The sequence below is a fragment of the Dendrobium catenatum genome, unplaced genomic scaffold (genome assembly GCF_001605985.2).
Source record: "Dendrobium catenatum unplaced genomic scaffold, ASM160598v2 fragScaff_scaffold_226, whole genome shotgun sequence".
Taxonomy (NCBI): domain Eukaryota; kingdom Viridiplantae; phylum Streptophyta; class Magnoliopsida; order Asparagales; family Orchidaceae; genus Dendrobium; species Dendrobium catenatum.
The window spans coordinates 7993-16890 of record NW_021318688.1 but is presented as its reverse complement, the minus strand read 5'-3'; positions in this window follow the sequence as shown (position 1 = coordinate 16890).

The following is an 8898-nucleotide window of genomic DNA, read 5'->3' as shown; positions in this document are numbered from 1 at the left end:
TGACCACAGAGGAAACCACATTATAAAAATAGTTCATAGAATTCAGGAATAACTGTATGTTTCTACGGGTATAGAAGTAAGAGTACCCACAAGTGCAACAGTCCACTTCAATCAAAGCTTTAAGGTCCTCATTAAAATTACACTCAATAACAATATTCTAAATATCCAAGCCAGCACAAAGATTAAGCCCGTGACAGACAGCCAACAAAATACCACCAAACCTATCAGTTTCCACAGTTTTACCAGCAAAACCCAAAACATAATCCCCACTAAAATTTCTAATGAAGCCACCAATACACCAATTATTCCCATCCAAAGCAATATCAAAGTTCAGTTTAAAACAATTGACATGAGGTTTAAGCCAAACAAGAAACTTGTTCCCAAGACTGATATGAACAGTCAAAATTAATCCCAAAAGCCTTCAAAGTAAACAACACCTTATTAAAACTTTTGTAAGAAATAAGATTAGCAGAAAAAAGAGAATAAACTCTCCTTAACTCTAAAAATAATGCTTTGATGATCCATCAACTTATCATTAAAATGAGAGTCGTTTCTAGCCAGCCACAGAAACCAAATAATCAGGAGAGGGATAACATTTCTAATATGACCCTTAACACCCACCATCCAGCCTTCAAACAAATGCTGAACCGAACAGTTAGGACCCCAAAAATTAACACGGAAAAGGTCCTCAAAGTAATTCCACACCTTAACAGCAATAGGAGAGGAAACAAAAAACATGATGTAAACTTTCAACATTAGAGCAACATTGACATTTAGAAGTAATAAACAAACCTCTGTTCCTAAGAAGCTCATCCGTAGGAATAAACTTCTTCATAATTCTCCAATTAAAGACAGAGACCGTAGTAGGAATGCTCTTGTGCCACATCATTTTATAAGGCTTGATAGGATCCTTTTTATTTCTAAAAACATGCCAAGCATCTTTAGTTCTGAAAAGACCATCTTTAGTAAAAGTACAAAGTAAAACATCTTTAGCTAACCGGTTAAGAGGAATTTTAGAAATCATATTAATAATAGAAAGAGGGATAACGGATGATAATTTATCCACATCCCAACCATTATCAGAATAGAAGAAATTAACCTTAACCAAACTCCTAGAAATAGTATTCATGAGAGTATAAATGGAGTAGCCATTAATCCAACGATCATGCCAGAAATAAACATTACCTTCCCCAAGGCCCCAAGCTAAGCAGGGCTCAACTTTCAATTTAATCTGAACCATACGCTGCCAAACTTTAGAATGCCCTTTAGAGTAAAGACAAGTGGAAGGGTGATGAACCCCACAATATTTATTCTGCATAAAATTGGCCCACAAAGTAACATTAGCCCTGAAATTATACCACAATTTAAAAGAAAAAGCAGAGGCCATATCAGTCATGGACTTGCAACCAAGATCACCTTCCGGTTTAGTCCCACAGCACTTATCCCAAGAAGACCAATGAAATTTAGAATTGTTAGAAGAACCCCTCCAAAAACATTTGTTGAGAATCCTATCAATCCTCAAACACACAGCCTTAGGGGGAAAAAGAACTTGAAAAGAGTACACAGGAATCGAAGCAAGAACACTTTTGATAAGAACAATCCTACCACCATAGCTCAAAAACTTAGAATTCCAAGTAGACAAACGATTATGCACCTTGGAAATTAAATCATCAAAAAGAAAAGTTTTCTTTCTACCTTTGAAAAAAGGAATACCTAAATAATTAAACGGCAAGATAGCTTGAGAGAAACCCGTAAGGTTCTTGATATCCATAACTCTATTATGAAGAACATTCTTAGAAATCACAAAACCACTTTTGGCTTTGTTAAAAACAAGGCCACTCACCACTTCAAATTGCTCAAAAAGACTCAAAACTTTAGAAACCCTATTTTTCAAGGCGTTCATGAAAATAATGAAATCATCTACAAAACATAAATGAGAAATGTTGATGCCAACCAAAGTTCTGAAATACAAACTAGGGGATTTACTGAACAAATCAGAAATCGCCCTAGACAAGTAGTCCACAACAAGAATAAAAATAGCCGGAGAGATAGGATCCCCTTACCACAATCCATGAGAAGATTTAAAAAAAACGTGACACCTTCCATTAAGAATGATGGAGAAAAAGGGACGTTCGATGCATAAGCTAATAAAAGAAAGGAACTTGTCATCAAAATAAAAAAAAATCTCAACATGTTATAAATAAAGCTCTAGTTAATATTATCATACGCCTTAGCAATATCAAGTTTCAATATCATATTCCCCCCTCTAGTCTTAATATCCAAGTCTTCGCAAAATTCTTGCGCAATCAAAATGTTGTCCACAATCGCACGACCTTTAACAAACCCCATTTGATTAGGGGAAATAAGTTTAGGAAGAAGGACAGAGAGACTGTTAGCCAAAAATTTAGAAATTAATTTATAAAAAATAGTACATAAACTAATGGGCCTAAAATCATTCCAAGAATTAACATTAGTACTCTTAGGAATCAAAGCAATAGAGGTAAAAGTGAAGAACTTAGGAATCGAGGTCCCATTAAAAAAATCCAGAACCGCAGCATAAACATCTTCAGAAATAAACTGCCACAAGTGTTGAAAGAACTTAACCGTGAAACCATCAGGGCCAGCCATAGAATCAGCATTCATATCAAATAAAGTATTCTTCACCTCCTCAAAAAGAGGGGTAAAAGAAAGGCTCCTATTCTCCTCTTGATTCATAATATTAGGGATAAAAGAATGATCAGCAATGGGAATAGGACAAAAATCTTTGTTAAGATGATTTTAAAAAAAATTAACAGCAAGGTTAGCAATCTCATCACCATTTTCAATAAAAGAACCATCACTACGAGCAATTTTATGAATACCATTGATAGCACGCTTCTTATTAACCAAAGCATGAAAATAACTAGTATTATTATCCCCTTCCACCAAGTGTTTAATAGCCGCCTTCTATTTCCAATAAATCTCTTCCTGACATTGAAGATTACTGAGGACCATTTTTGCCTCATTAAGGACAGCAAAATTAGCATCTGTGGAATCATTTTGGCAACAAGCCTCAAGAGCATTAATCTTCTCTTCCACCTCCTTAATATTAGAAAAAATATTTTTAAACACATTCCGGTTCCACCAATTCAGAACCATCTTTAACCTTTTAAGCTTAGCCCAAAGTCTAAGCATGCCAGAAATAGAGTCATCAGGAAAAATAGGAGCAGACCAATTAGTATGGACAACATTAATAAACAAATCATGAGTTAACCACATGTTCTGGAATCTGAAACAAGAATTTAAACCAAATTAAAGTTAACATTAATAAGCAAAGGGGAATGGTCAGAAAGCATACGAATCAAGTGCACCACCTTAGTAGAATTGAATACATTAATCCAAGCATTATTAAAAAGAACTCTATCTAACCGTTGCCAAAGATTGCCCCGATTCCAAATATATTTGTTACCAGAAAAGCCTATGTCAATAAGATTACTATTCATAATCATATCATTGAAGTCTTCCATAGAATGGTAAATAGGGTGCAAACCCCCAACACGCTCAGAAGGATTGATAATGGCATTAAAATCACCACCAACCAACCAAGGTAAAGTACAAATACTTTGAAAATTAACAAGCTGATCCCACAATATCCTCCTCGAAGAATGAGACGTAGCAGCATAAACAAAAGAAGCAACACATTGAAAATTGGAAGATTCAATATTATAATGAAGCACCTGAGTAAAATCTCCAATAACATCAATCCAAACAAAATCTTTCCAAAAAATCTAAATTTTGTTAGAAACATTAGCAAAAGCATTCTTAAAACCCAAAACTTTAGCAGTATTAAACAGTTTATCCACAGAGATGAGAGGTTCAAGCAAGACGAGCACATAAATATTATGAATACGACATAAATTTTTAACCCTGAGCTTAGAGGAAGGACACCCAATCACCCTCACATTCCAAATGATCATGTTAAACATAATAGACAGAATTAATGAGTAGTATGTGAGCGAGTAGCCCTAGGAGATTGCAAAATAATGTTTCTAGGTTTTCTACCTCTCTTTCCCCGACCTTTAGAAAAACTCATATTATTTTCCTCTCTAGCATAGCATTTAGCGTTAATTTCAATTTCCGTATCCATAAAAGCATCACAATTATAATGATCGGTTAAAAGGAGATCATTGTTCATCTCACCACCTGACGGGTCCATTCCAGAATGATCACCTTCTAAAAAAAGGACCCCATCCTCCACCATCGATATATTGCGGTGCCTTTGATTTGTAATAGGCAAAGAAACATGAGGATCAACATTATTAATATGAGAATCATCAATTATATCAGTTAAATTACAAGCAATAGTGTTAATAACATCATTTATGCTCGTTTCCAAGGCCTTAGAGGAAACTGCTTCCCCCTCATCAAGAACAACAACCAAATCATTAGAACTGTTAACAATTTCAGCATTAACCCATTTCTCTTGATCTAAAATATTATCAGCACCATGTAAAGCCTTACTAGGATTAATTTGAACCGCAGAATCTTGAGAAGCCTTATCATTAACAGCAGTAATAGAATTAATAAAATACAGTTTAGAAACTTTAGATAAAGCAGAGATATGAATAACAATCTCTTCCCCCTCAATACCGCAATTAGCATTACCCAGTTCTTGGCTAGCATACTCAATAAAGTTCTCCAAAGAAGGAATAGGCTCATGAACAACCTTACTAACAACATTTTCATTATCTTTCAGCAAATTTTTCTCCTTACACAAATTAGGATGTAAACGAAAACATTCATTTATCGCATGACCGTGCATCTTGCAATGAGAACAAAATATAGGTAAATTTTCAATTTCCACCTTTTGAAAGTAACCATTCATTTCAGATCCTAACCATATTTCATGAGGGTGTTTTTTCGTCACATCCAATTCAACTAGAACTCTAGCCACCGAAGGTTTTGACAGAGAAGCAGTCGCTTGATCTGTCTATAAAGGCCTACCAAACACAGCAGCAAGACCAAAAAGGATGTGCGAATTGAAGAAATGCAAGCGAAGATTCGGAAAGGCTATCCACACCGGGGCAATGGGAGACTCCTCCCTCACATCAAAATCCGGTGACCATTTAAGCAACCTCATTTGACAACCGTAGATATAATAAGAACGATGAGAGAAAATGCGGCTATAGTCCAAGTCATTAGATAATTGTATAGCTATATGTTTAGAGTCTAACAAACCAACATTAAAGGAACCCGAAAGTTTCAAACCATAAAAAAATTTTCGAATGACATCCAAGTTTGGACTACGTAACATAAACTTTCCAACAAGAGTAAATGAAAAAAGAGCGGCCAGCTGCTGAACAACCGCGTCCTCAAAAAGAAGAGCAGGACAACCTTTAAAAGAAGAGTGCACAAAATGGACTTTCGAAGAAGAAGACGAGCCAGCAGAAACCACATCCTTAAAAGATCGAGTTTTACCAGTAAGGACTGTAGGTGCAGCCGGGGTAGACGACGTCAAGAGATCGCCACGAGATCGGAGAGCCTCAACCAGCACAGCAGCGAAATCGCCTCAAAATCGCCAGAAGGAAGACGAGGCGGCTAGGGTTTTTCTATCAAATCCCTCTAGTTGATTTATATATATGCCTTTTTATGTTCAAGCTTAAGGTCATATCTAGCTACCAATGATAATAAAGTCACCGAGATTGAAGTATGCTTGAAAACTGATGATAAATTATCAATAAAGTTTATTTTTTTTTTTCTAAGTGATCCCTTTTACCACTAACCTTACCTTTTACCTTGCCTACTCAACATCTGGAATACGATCTTTTCTTTTGTATATCTACTTGGAACTAATTATTTGCATGTTTGGTGGTTTATTCACATTTTCATAAGTATAAATTTTCTACATTGATTCCATTTCTTCATTTTTAACTTATTTCAGAAATCTTTAATATCACGATTCATCACTTCCTTGTACAAACTTGGCTCATCTTCCAATAAATTTTTAGTAGCTATGAGAGCATATGCAATTAGATAAACATAATCTAAATATTTCGATGTTCTTGCATTCCTTGATATCTAGCTCAATTTTTATTCTCCAAACTATTCAAATCATGCTAAGTAGCATCCTTTTGATGTTTATCCTGACTCTTGATGATTCCTTTATGTAATCTGGCCAATCATCATTTTCCACTCTTTGAAGATTACATCGCTGTTAATGATATACTTAGAATAATTTCTAAACCATCATCTATATCATTTCACACCATTCGTATATCCAAACAAAATATCTTTCTTAGATCTTGGTTCCATCTTTTTTCAATTCATATGATGCACTAGACATTCAAATATTCTTAGATTACTGCAGTTTGTCTTTTTCCCTTCCCAAATTTCTTTAGGTGTTTTAAGTTCAAGATTTATTGATGGACTTATACTCACCAAGTAGAAAACAATATTAATAGCTTCTCCCTAAAAATGCCTATCCATTTTTGCAAAAAATAATATATATCTGAAGCATGGGGGAAAATTGACCAATAATACGTCGTAGTAACTACACATCAATAGGATCAGATGTCATATTGTAGGTCAATTAAAATGGATTAGATGTCAACTATAGTTCATAATATTGAAATATAGTTAGAGGATATGAATAGTTTGACAAGCACTTCAAGTGAGAATGAGGAAGAAAATAAAGATACTTTGGAGAGCAATAAAAATATTTTTATTCTGAATAGTTCTTGTAATTTAAGTGGCTAAATTTATTACAATGTACTTATTATATTGTAGTTTATAAAAATCAAGTTAGTAAACAAATCTTGGTAAATATCTATTATTAAATTCTATTTATATGTAAATCATTATATTCTTTAATAATATTTATGTAATTCTTCATATTTATTATAACTAAAAAGTTTATATTTTGCATTTTTTATTTCTACTTATGAAAATCTTCATAATTATTAAAACTTAATTTTTTATATATATTACAATGATTTACTAATTGTTTTGTTTACTATATATGAATTCAAGTGACAATCTTTCTTGCATATCCTTCACTTCAAAGTTTTCTCATAAGAAATAGTTGAGTATTGGACCAACTAAGTCTAAATAGAGTAATAAAGGTTAGGGGCAGAGATTAGTTCCACTAGTGATATCATCATCACCACCTAGGAGTCAACAGTAGTCCCTTAGTGAGCATGCTCAAGGATAGATAGATCCAACTATGGTTGTAGTACCACCCCTTCCTTTGTACTTCCCTCCTATGTCTATGAGTCCTTAATTTCCCCCTCCAGATCAGACACACTCAGATTCATTTGATCCATATTACCCCTCACAACATCAAAAATAGCTTCATCAACCTACCCTTACCCTCCTTACTACTACATATATTATTACTCACCTCCTATGTAGCCAAAATAGGGTGGACCATCAACACAAGCAGAGGTTGGTGTCGGGGAGCTGGCAACAGCAGCAGGTAAGCGTATATATATTAAGCCTAAGGGTGATACATAAGTTTAGTTTATTTTATAAAGTTCTTATAATTTGATATATTATATATTATTGATAAAAAATTTTACCTTCAGCTTCAATTTCTCAAGGCAACCTACTCATAAGATTTGTAACATCTTAAGGAGCAAACATGATGCTCCTTATTTATCATGAAAGAAGATCCCAAAGGAACTTAAGAATATATGATTCAGGGAATTTTAAGTATATTTATTTGGCATTACTTAGATTTTTTATTTATATTAATATTAATATTTATGCCTATATTTTAGAGAAAGATTTTGGGTGGGTGGTTGCTTGAGCATGAAATTTTGAGAGGAGCGGATTGACTTATCTTAAAGACATTCACAAATATTAGAAAGTCTTGGCAACATCCATCATAGATTAGCATTGGAGTTGGGTTGATTTAAGTAGAGTTTAGATGAGCCTTAAGTTCATCAAATTGAGAAAGTAGAATAAGCAAAATAGAGCCTCTAACTGTGGGCATTTAGGAAGCCCTCTTCATACTGGTGAATCAGTGCCTCATAATGAACATGGAAGATGACTCATAAAATATTATTTCATTTAATTTAATAAATATATGTATATTTTTTAATTATATTTTTTCTATTTATAGAAAATGTTTCTTGGCTGACAGTTGACACCTTTGGAGCTACATATTAGGACTCACTAATATCAAGCTGATCATCAGTGGGTTGATGAGAAGGCGATAAAGCTCATTTGAGTATAATTTTTTGAGTAATAATACAAAATAAATAGAAATTTTATTTTATAGATTTATTCTTGTAGGATGATTTTATATGACTTCATGAAAGTTAGCAGTCTACTAGTCAAGGACCATCTTCAGGATCAATTCAATATTCTGAGTATCACAAGCGATCAGATGTTATTGGAGGAAGTTATGGGGAGGTTTTATGACTTAAGTTTGTAAGGATATGCTTATAAGGGCAGTACATGTTCTTCAATATTTTATGATGTTAGTGGTGTTGAAGAAACTATTAGCTAGAGAGTTGTTGCCCTGATAAGAGAGATAGAAGAGATGAGACAGTTTTAAAATGAGATGCATGAGCCGCGATCATATCGAGCTAAAAATTAGAAGAAAAAAGAGCAAAGCCTACACCTCAATCACAAGGTAGCAAGGAAACAAATGATGATTAGTGTTGTTGATATTTATTATTATTTGTTCGAAGATCTATTTTGAGTATTTGGAACATCTGATTATGGACTTCATATATTATGTTGATTGTGGCACATATGTATTATTATTGGTTTAAAAAACCATTTTTGGTTATTGTGGATTATGTAAATATATTTGTTTATTATTGAATGTATATTGTTATTTCATATGAACTATTATATTGATTTTGGAACATCAACAGTGTTTTATATATATATATATTGAACTGTATGCAG